This window comes from Eschscholzia californica, unplaced genomic scaffold, assembly GCF_041429995.1.
Source record: "Eschscholzia californica isolate CP2 unplaced genomic scaffold, dmEscCali1.0.p SCAF_2, whole genome shotgun sequence".
Lineage (NCBI taxonomy): Eukaryota > Viridiplantae > Streptophyta > Magnoliopsida > Ranunculales > Papaveraceae > Eschscholzia > Eschscholzia californica.
In genome coordinates, this window is record NW_028238309.1 from 32,238,214 (window position 1) to 32,247,827 (window position 9,614).

At 41.5% G+C, this 9,614-nt stretch overlaps 1 non-coding gene across 1 annotated transcript; it reads right to left on the reverse strand.

Annotated features, from left to right (window-relative positions):
• Positions 1–8,462: 8,462 nt before the first annotated feature.
• LOC147557430 (small nucleolar RNA R71) lies at positions 8,463–8,569 on the reverse strand. The gene has a single exon (XR_015235481.1). It is a non-coding gene; the product is annotated as a small nucleolar RNA R71 (small nucleolar RNA).
• Positions 8,570–9,614: the final 1,045 nt, after the last annotated feature.

The following is a 9,614-nucleotide window of genomic DNA, read 5'->3' on the forward strand; positions in this document are numbered from 1 at the left end:
GGTTACTAAAACCCACTTTACCTCAGCAGAAATAACGTCGTAAAGGAAAAAGAATGCTCCAACAACTGAAGAGATGACGGTGATCTCGCCCTGGGAGTCATCCTCACAATCTAGGTGGCTCACCGTGGAGGGAGCACAAAGAATTGACGTAAAAAATACATGCAGGGAGCCAAATTAAGGTCTGCTTTTGCCTTTCAGGAGGTCCAAAACTGAAAACCGGCCTATCATCTTCATGGATGACGGTTTTTTCAGAATTGTACTGCCCTTGACGACCGTTTGATAATCACGACACTTTGGGCCATTTGGAAGATTCAAAGAATATTGATCGATAGCGGCAGCTCAACTGATATTATGAGTAAGGCTTGTTTCTAGCATATTAAGGAAAGGTTCCTAAAACCTTAAGCCACGTCAGGGCCGAAGGTATGAGTTGGTTACTAAAACCCACTTTACCTCAGCAGAAATAACGTCGTAAAGGAAAAAGAATGCTCCAACAACTGAAGAGATGACGGTGATCTCGCCCTGCAAGCCCTGGAAGTCATCCTCACAATCTAGGTGGCTCATCGTGGAGGGAGCACAAAGAATTAACGTAAAAAATACATGCAGGGAGCCAAATTAAGGTCTGCTTTTGCCTTTCAAGTGGTCCAAAACTGAAAACCGGCCTATCATCTTCATGGATGACGGCTTTTTCAGAATACTACTGCGCCTTGACGACCGTTTGATAATCACGACACTTGTGGCCATTTGGAAGATTCAAAGAATATTGATCGATAGCGGCAGCTAAACTAATATTATGAGTAAGGCTTGTTTCTAGCATATGAAGGAAAGGTTCCTAAAACCTTAAGCCACGTCAGGGCCGAAGGTATGAGTTGGTTACTAAAACCCACTTTACCTCAGCAGAAATAACGTCGTAAAGGAAAAAGAATGCTCCAACAACTGAAGAGATGACGGTGATCTCGCCCTGCCGGCCGTGGGAGTCATCCTCACAATCTAGGTGGCTCACCGTGGAGGGAGCACAAAGAATTGACCTAAAAAATAAATGCAGGGAGCCAAATTAAGGTCTGCTTTTGCCTTTCAAGAGGTCCAAAACTGAAAACCGGCCTATCATCTTCATGGATGACGACTTTTTCAGAATTGTACTGCCCCTTGACAACCGTTTGATAATCGCGACACTTGTGGCCATTTGGAAGATTCAAAGAATATTGATCGATAGCGGCAGCTCAACTGATATTATGAGTAAGGCTTGTTTCTAGCATATTAAAGAAAGGTTCCTAAAACCTTAAGCCACGTCAGGGCCGAAGGTATGAGTTGTTTACTAAAACCTACTTTACCTCAGCAAAAATAACGTCGTAAAGGAAAAAGAATGCTCCAACATGGGAAGAGACGACGGTGGTCTCGCCCTGCCAGCCCTGGGAGTCATCCTCACAATCTAGGTGGCTCACCGTGGAGGGAGCACAAAGAATTGACGTAAAAAATACATGCAGGGAGCCAAATTAAGGTCTGCTTTTGCCTTTCAAGAGGTCCAAAACTGAAAACCGGCCTATCATCCTCATGGATGACGGCTTTTTCAGAATTGAACTGCCTTTTGACGACCGTTTGATAATCACGACACTTGTGGCCATTTGGAAGATTCAAAGAATATTGATCGATAGCGGCAGCTCAACTGATATTATGAGTAAGGCTTGTTTCTAGCATATTAAGGAAAGGTTCCTAAAACCTTAAGCCACGTCAGGGCCGAAGGTATGAGTTGGTTACTGAAACCCACTTTACCTCAGCAGAAATAACGTCGTAAAGGAAAAAGAATGCTCCAACAACTGAAGAGACGACGGTGATCTCGCCCTGCGAGCCCTGGGAGTCATCCTCACAATCTAGGTGGCTCACCGTGGAGGGAGCACAAAGAATTGACGTAAAAAATACATGCAGGGAGCCAAATTAAGGTCTGCTTTTGCCTTTCAAGAGGTCCAAAACTAAAAAACCGGCCTATCATCCTAATGGATGACGGCTTTTTCAGAATTGTACTGCCTTTTGACGACCGTTTGATAATCACGACACTTGTGGCCATTTGGAAGATTCAAAGAATATTGATCGATAGCGGCAACTCAACTGATATTATGAGTAAGGCTTGTTTCTAGCATATTAAGGAAAGGTTCCTAAAACCTTAAGCCACGTCAGGGCCGAAGGTATGAGTTGGTTACTAAAACCCACTTTACCTCAGCAGAAATAACGTCGTAAAGGAAAAAGAATGCTCCAACAACTGAAGAGATGACGGTGATCTCGCCCTGCCAGCCGTGGGAGTCATCCTCACAATCTAGGTGGCTCACCGTGGAGGGAGCACAAAGAATTGACGTAAAAAATACATGCAGGGAGCCAAATTAAGGTCTGCTTTTGCCTTTCAAGAGGTCCAAAACTGAAAACCGGCCTATCATCTTCATGGATGACGGCTTTTTCAGAATTGTACTGCCTTTTGACGACCGTTTGATAATCACGACACTTGTGGCCATTTGGAAGATTCAAAGAATATTGATCGATAGCGGCAGCTCAACTGATATTATGAGTAAGGCTTGTTTCTAGCATATTAAGGAAAGGTTCCTAAAACCTTAAGCCACGTCAGGGCCGAAGGTATGAGTTGGTTACTGAAACCCACTTTACCTCAGCAGAAATAACGTCGTAAAGGAAAAAGAATGCTCCAACAACTGAAGAGACGACGGTGATCTCGCCCTGCGAGCCCTGGGAGTCATCCTCACAATCTAGGTGGCTCACCGTGGAGGGAGCACAAAGAATTGACGTAAAAAATACATGCAGGGAGCCAAATTAAGGTCTGCTTTTGCCTTTCAAGAGGTCCAAAACTGAAAACCGGCCTATCATCCTAATGGATGACGGCTTTTTCAGAATTGTACTGCCTTTTGACGACCGTTTGATAATCACGACACTTGTGGCCATTTGGAAGATTCAAAGAATATTGATCGATAGCGGCAACTCAACTGATATTATGAGTAAGGCTTGTTTCTAGCATATTAAGGAAAGGTTCCTAAAACCTTAAGCCACGTCAGGGCCGAAGGTATGAGTTGGTTACTAAAACCCACTTTACCTCAGCAGAAATAACGTCGTAAAGGAAAAAGAATGCTCCAACAACTGAAGAGATGACGGTGATCTCGCCCTGCCAGCCGTGGGAGTCATCCTCACAATCTAGGTGGCTCACCGTGGAGGGAGCACAAAGAATTGACGTAAAAAATACATGCAGGGAGCCAAATTAAGGTCTGCTTTTGCCTTTCAAGAGGTCCAAAACTGAAAACCGGCCTATCATCTTCATGGATGACGGCTTTTTCAGAATTGAACTGCCTTTTGACGACCGTTTGATAATCACGACACTTGTGGCCATTTGGAAGATTCAAAGAATATTGATCGATAGCGGCAGCTCAACTGATATTATGAGTAAGGCTTGTTTCTAGCATATTAAGGAAAGGTTCCTAAAACCTTAAGCCACGTCAGGGCCGAAGGTATGAGTTGGTTACTAAAACCCACTTTACCTCAGCAGAAATAACGTCGTAAAGGAAAAAGAATGCTCCAACAACTGAAGAGATGACGGTGATCTCGCTCTGCCAGCCCTGGGAGTCATCCTCACAATCTAGGTGGCTCACCGTGGAGGGAGTACAAAGAATTGACGTAAAAAATACATGCAGGGAGCCCAATTAAGGTCTGCTTTGGCCTTTCAGGAGGTCCAAAACTGAAAACCGGCCTATCATCTTCATCGATGACGGCTTTTTCAGAATTGTACTGCCCTTGACGACCGTTTGATAATCACGACACTTGTGGCCATTTGGAAGATTCAAAGAATATTGATCGATAGCGGCAACTCAACTGATATTATGAGTAAGGCTTGTTTCTAGCATATTAAGGAAAGGTTCCTAAAACCTTAAGCCACGTCAGGGCCGAAGGTATGAGTTGGTTACTAAAACCTACTTTACCTCAGCAGAAATAACGTCGTAAAGGAAAAAGAATGCTCCAACAACTGAAGAGATGACGGTGATCTCGCCTTGCCAGCCCTGGGAGTCATCCTCACAATCTAGGTGGCTCATCGTGGAGGGAGCACAAAGAATTGACGTAAAAAATACATGCAGGGAGCCAAATTGAGGTCTGCTTTTGCCTTTCAAGAGGTCCAAAACTGAAAACCGGCCTATCATCTTCATGGATGACGGCTTTTTCAGAATTGTACTGCCCCTTGATGACTGTTTGATAATCACGACACTTGTGTCCATTTGGAAGATTCAAAGAACATTGATCGATAGCGGCAGCTCAACTGATATTATGAGTAAGGCTTGTTTCTAGCATATTAAGGAAAGGTTCCTAAAACCTTAATCCACGTTAGGGCCGAAGGTATGATTTCCCCACCCCCTCCCTCCGACCCGCCACGATAGACAGAGACGAGGCACGGAGGGAAGTAATGGTAGAATACATCATCGTGGATCTTCCATTGCCATGTAACGCATTGTTCTTACTCAAACCTTGCGGTCTATCATCTCGATTCCCCACCTAAAACTGTAATTCTCGGACCAAGGAACCGACCTGGTCAAAGCAGTGAAAGTGGACAAGTGAACGAACAACCATAGAGTGTTAGGTGGTCTCGCCCGCAAAACGCCTGGAGGTAGCAATAGGCCAGATGGAAGGGTTAAGCCTTTCAAACTTAGCAAAGGACTCAGGGAAGGATCTGATAGAAACGCTGTCAAACAGAGGATGGAAGACGACCAAGAATCCCCCTATTAAAAAAGTAATGATGTTTAACAATTCAAGTTTCATAATATCAAACTAAAGTGCCATATGTCTATTATCCACAAAAGAACTCCATGAGATTTTAATATTCAAACGAACAACAAATAGATATTTTCATTCCCAATCCATAACAAAAAGAAGCCAAATAAACTCACTAAACAAAAATATTTCTACTTGATAATAGTCTCAGCAAAAGAGTTATGTTTCTTTTATTTGGTACTCAGTTTCCTTGGCTTGGACTTGGTTGGCTTAAAGACTAAATTAGGTGGAATTTTGTTTTTTCAAAAAATGAGGGTATAGTTCAAAAACTTATATAATAGTGTGGGTGTATGTCAAAATCTCTTAAAATATTTCAACAACTACAAAAGGGTAAAATCGTCATGGTTGGCGCGTGTGTGTCGCACACGCCTAACTTAACTTTAAGTTGATGGTTTCCGTCCGCGTGGGGGTGTATATCAAAAGTTTTTAAAAAGTGGGGGTGAAGTCCTAATATTCATATAATACTGGGGGTGTATGTCAAAATCTCCTTTTCGTTTAAAACTGCTGAGTATATCAAACTGGAGCCCCCCTCCCCCCCACCCTAAAAAGGCCTCTAAACTTAATGTGGTAAGTCCTGCTAGCCAGACAATGTGGTATGACTTGCTGGCGAGGCATATAAAATTCATAAGCTTTGTTTCGCCTCGCATGCCTCAAAATGAATGTGGTAAGTCCTACTAGCCTAGGGGCGTGGTAAGCCTTGCTTGCACATAAAATTTCATAAGTCCTCCTTCGAGTGCGTTCAGAATATTTATAAGCTTTGCTTCGTGGACCTCCAAAATTATTGTTGTAAGTCCTGCTGATGTGGCGTGAAAATGCCACATTTAGGTCACTTAACTTTGATGAGTTAGTTTTTTTCATGTTTTGTTTCTAATTGTTTATGTGTTTTTATTGCTAGGTAGTTTATTTGGGGTTTGACGTCTAATTCGAAATAAAGAGAGCGAATTATCACATTTTCATCTCATGCGACAAAAGGGAAGTAAAGAGAATCATGGGTATTTTGGTCAAACTCAGAAGTCAAACAACAAGTGGAGTCAATGGCGAGTCCAACGGTGAAAACGAAAGTCAATTCCGAGTTCGGACGAGGAGGTTGTAAATGATAGAAGCCAAGGTCTATTCTTGAAGGCACCCCCCCTATGTATCTAATTGTAGAGACTAGATGAAGGCACTCCCTTGGTCTCTAATTCAAAGCCCAACATCTAAGCCCAAGTTTAAGAATACCCAAAGAAGAAGGGAGGTGTAGAGATTTTTATGAGCACCCACTTTTGGGCCCAAGTCAAAGTAGTCTAAAGACTTAGTCAACTTGACTAAGTCTAGGGTTTTTATTCAAGTTAGAGACTATTCATCATCTTCTTGAGAATATACCCAACTTGGAAGAGAGAGAAGAAAAAGCTAGGGTTTTGATTGTTCTTTAGTTTTTGAGAAGCTTGAAGAGAGAGCTAAAGAGAGAATGAAGAAGGAGGCCGGCCAAGCTAGGCCGGCCAGCACTAACGCCGGCCTAGTCTTGGCCGGCAGCAGCTCCGGCCAAGAAGGACAAAAACTGCCCGAGCTCCATGGCAGCTGCTCGGGTTTCTTCATAGGCTGCTCGGAACAGCACCAAGGTCGCGACAGAATCAACACACGGGAGCAGTTGCTGCTCCATACCGGCACAAGCATAGCTCGAATTATTCAAGGTTCGTACACGAGACAGGATGCGCCGGCTCGAGAGTGAATCTCTTGACCGGATCTAGGGTTTTTTTTTTGCTGGAACTTCACCATCTTTGACCGGAACTTTCTAGCTTTTCCGACCATTATTTTGGCCGGAAAAGTTAGGGCTTTGTTCCCTATGTCATTGGCTTGCTTCCCATATGGTTTGATTTGATTTTGGTTGAAAATTGCTTAGAGAGAGAAAGCTTGGTGAAGCTTTAATGGTGGTGGGTTTTAAATGAAGAAGATGATGTTGATTGCTAAGGGGAGAACTGATTTTTGCTCGGGGACACCCATTATGCACTGTTAAGGGGAAATCTATCAATTTGCTAAAGGGAGATTGGCTGAACCTTATCTACTCATATTTTCTGACGAACCCAACCTCGAACTACATCGAAAAAGGGGGATTTCTCATCATCTTATTTTCATTTATTACTTATCACCATGTTTAGCTAAATCAAGTGTGTCGATTTTATGGATGAAATGTGGTGAATTTGTGATTATGTTTAATATGATTTAATGTTTTAATAATAAAATGATGTTCTCTTATTTTGATTACTTGTTTCAATCGTTTTTCATGTGTCTTATCAAGTACTTCACATAGTTAATCGATTAGGCAAAGTGATCGATATCGATCGTAGTCTAGATTCAAATTTCATGTGTCTTGTCATGCACTTCACATAGTTAGGCGACTAGACGACATTTTCGATGATTCAGTTTTAATCGTTTAAGAAGTTTGTTTGACTAAGTATTATCTCCGGACATACGTAGTGCTTATGAACGTCCACCTTAGGAGTCGAGACTAGATTTATATCAATCCATTCGATTGGACCGTACATAGTTATAGGTTTATTATCATGGATTCCCGGACTTCGACACCTCGCTCACTTATTTGCCTCCTGACTCTTGTTCCTCCAACTCTTCTCTCGAATCTCTCTCGCCTATTTACATTAGATTATCTAGTTAGCTTTACTTGTTTTCTTCTCTTATTACTTATTCATGTTAAACCCCCCAGTTATCTTTGTTCATTTCCGCCTAAGTCTAAGTTAGTTTGTGATACTTAAATCTTTAAACGAGACCTTTTCGATATCCAAACTACCTTTCTATCCTTGGATCGATCTCGACTTTGCCGGATTACTACTTCATACCTCCGCTTGGGTGTGTAACCTTTTCGGGTGCATCAAGTTTTTTGCGCCGCTGCCGGGGATATGTTTAGTAGTTTGGATATCGTTTGCTTGTTTTGTTCATTAGTATAGTGTTATTTATTTATTTAGACGGTTTTGTTTGTTTATTTTTTGTAGTTTCTTTTCAATCTTTTTTGGTGTTCTCGAAGGTACTCACCCAAAGAGCTCTAAAGGACGAAAGCAAACAAGTTTGGGGATAAAAAGGTAGAGACAAGAAAAGGGAAGAGGATCAAATTGTGGTAACAAACGCCACCTCTAGTATCGTTCCCTAACCTTTACCTATTTGAGCGGCTTAAGTGCATTTGCATCTTGTCTATTATTGATGGTTGTAGTCGAATTGAACACTTGTGATTGCTTGCATTTTGTTTTAATTGTGCTTCAATGGATGTTTATGGGAATGATAGTTGGAATGATGGGTATGAGGTTCATCGACCGCTTAGAAGTCTTAGAGACAACCTTGAACCTAATATGGCTAGCATACCTTCATGCATCATATTTCCGAGTAATGTGTGTAATTTAGACATAGACCCTGAGATTATTCCATTACTTCCTATATTTCGAGGCTTAGAGAATGAAGATCCATATTTTCATTTGAGAGAGTTCGATGAGATTTGCTCGATACTCTCAATCAATGGAGAACTTGAGGGAATCGCCAAGCTCAAATTATTTCCGTTTTCATTAAAAGAAAAGTCGAAGATATGGTTTCATTCTTTAAGGCCTAGGACTATAAGAAGTTGGGATGAGATGACTAGGGTGTTTTTGAAAAAGTTCTTCCCCACTCATCGAACCAACACCTTAAGAAGAGAAATTATGAACTTTGAGCAAAACAGAGAGGAGACCTTCTTCGGGTGTTGGGAGAGATTTAAAGACCTCCTTATCTCATGTCCACATCATAACTACGAAACATGGAGGGTCATCGGGTTCTTTTACGATGGCTTGACCTTCAAAATGAAAAAAATCGTGGAAGTGATGTGTGACGGAGAATGTATGAGTAAAAATCCTAATGAGGCGTGGGAGTATCTCGACCTTTTAGCGGAGAAGACCCAAGATTGGGACACACCCGTTAATAGTGACCGAGATGTAGCCGAAGGAAACCATTACTCAAAAAGAGGCATATGCTTTTTAAAGGAAAATGGGGAAGTACATGATGGTGATTTATAGATATGCCCAGGAGGACCATAACAACATGAATAGTTTGATTCATGAGACCTTTGTAGATCATTTTGGTGAAATGCATGCCCCCACTCTTATTATATCAAACTTTGTTGCCTTGACATTATCTAAGTTTGGGGATTACCTCTTATTTTTTGTCGTTTCACTTATGTACCCATGCCATTACATTGTTGTGAGACGGTTCTTACCGGTTAAAACTTTCTCATGGATAGACCCCCAAATCTTTCGTCTTTTGTTATATGATTGGTTGGTTTATTGAGATGGGTGTGATGTTTGTGGGTATCATCTCTAGAAACCCTCCACAAGACCTAACTCGTGCTCTTGTGAAAAAAAGAGAACCAATGACTAATTGCATGGTTCAATGCAATCGAGTGATCCTGCGTGAATGGTCATTTTTATTTGGTCATGCTTATGCTTCATTCTTATGTTATTTACCGATATGTTAGGAGTGTTTCTCACTTTGTATACTTGATTGGCCCAAAATAGGTCTATTCCCGCAAGTATACGGGGTCAAGTTATAGTATTTTAGTAAATTCGTGAATCGTCCCAAGGGATAGGTAGGCACTTCGGATATTGACTGCGAGTTTGGCCCAATAATCTAAATTTCAATAACTAACTTAGAATAAACACACACACACCCCACTTCATAAATTTGATGATTGATTTGTAAGAAATAAGAAAACGAATAAATCTAAATAAACTATCTAAGAGAGAGGTGAGAGGATATCTAAGATTATAAAATCCACCGCCTAATTTCACTTTATAAAACAA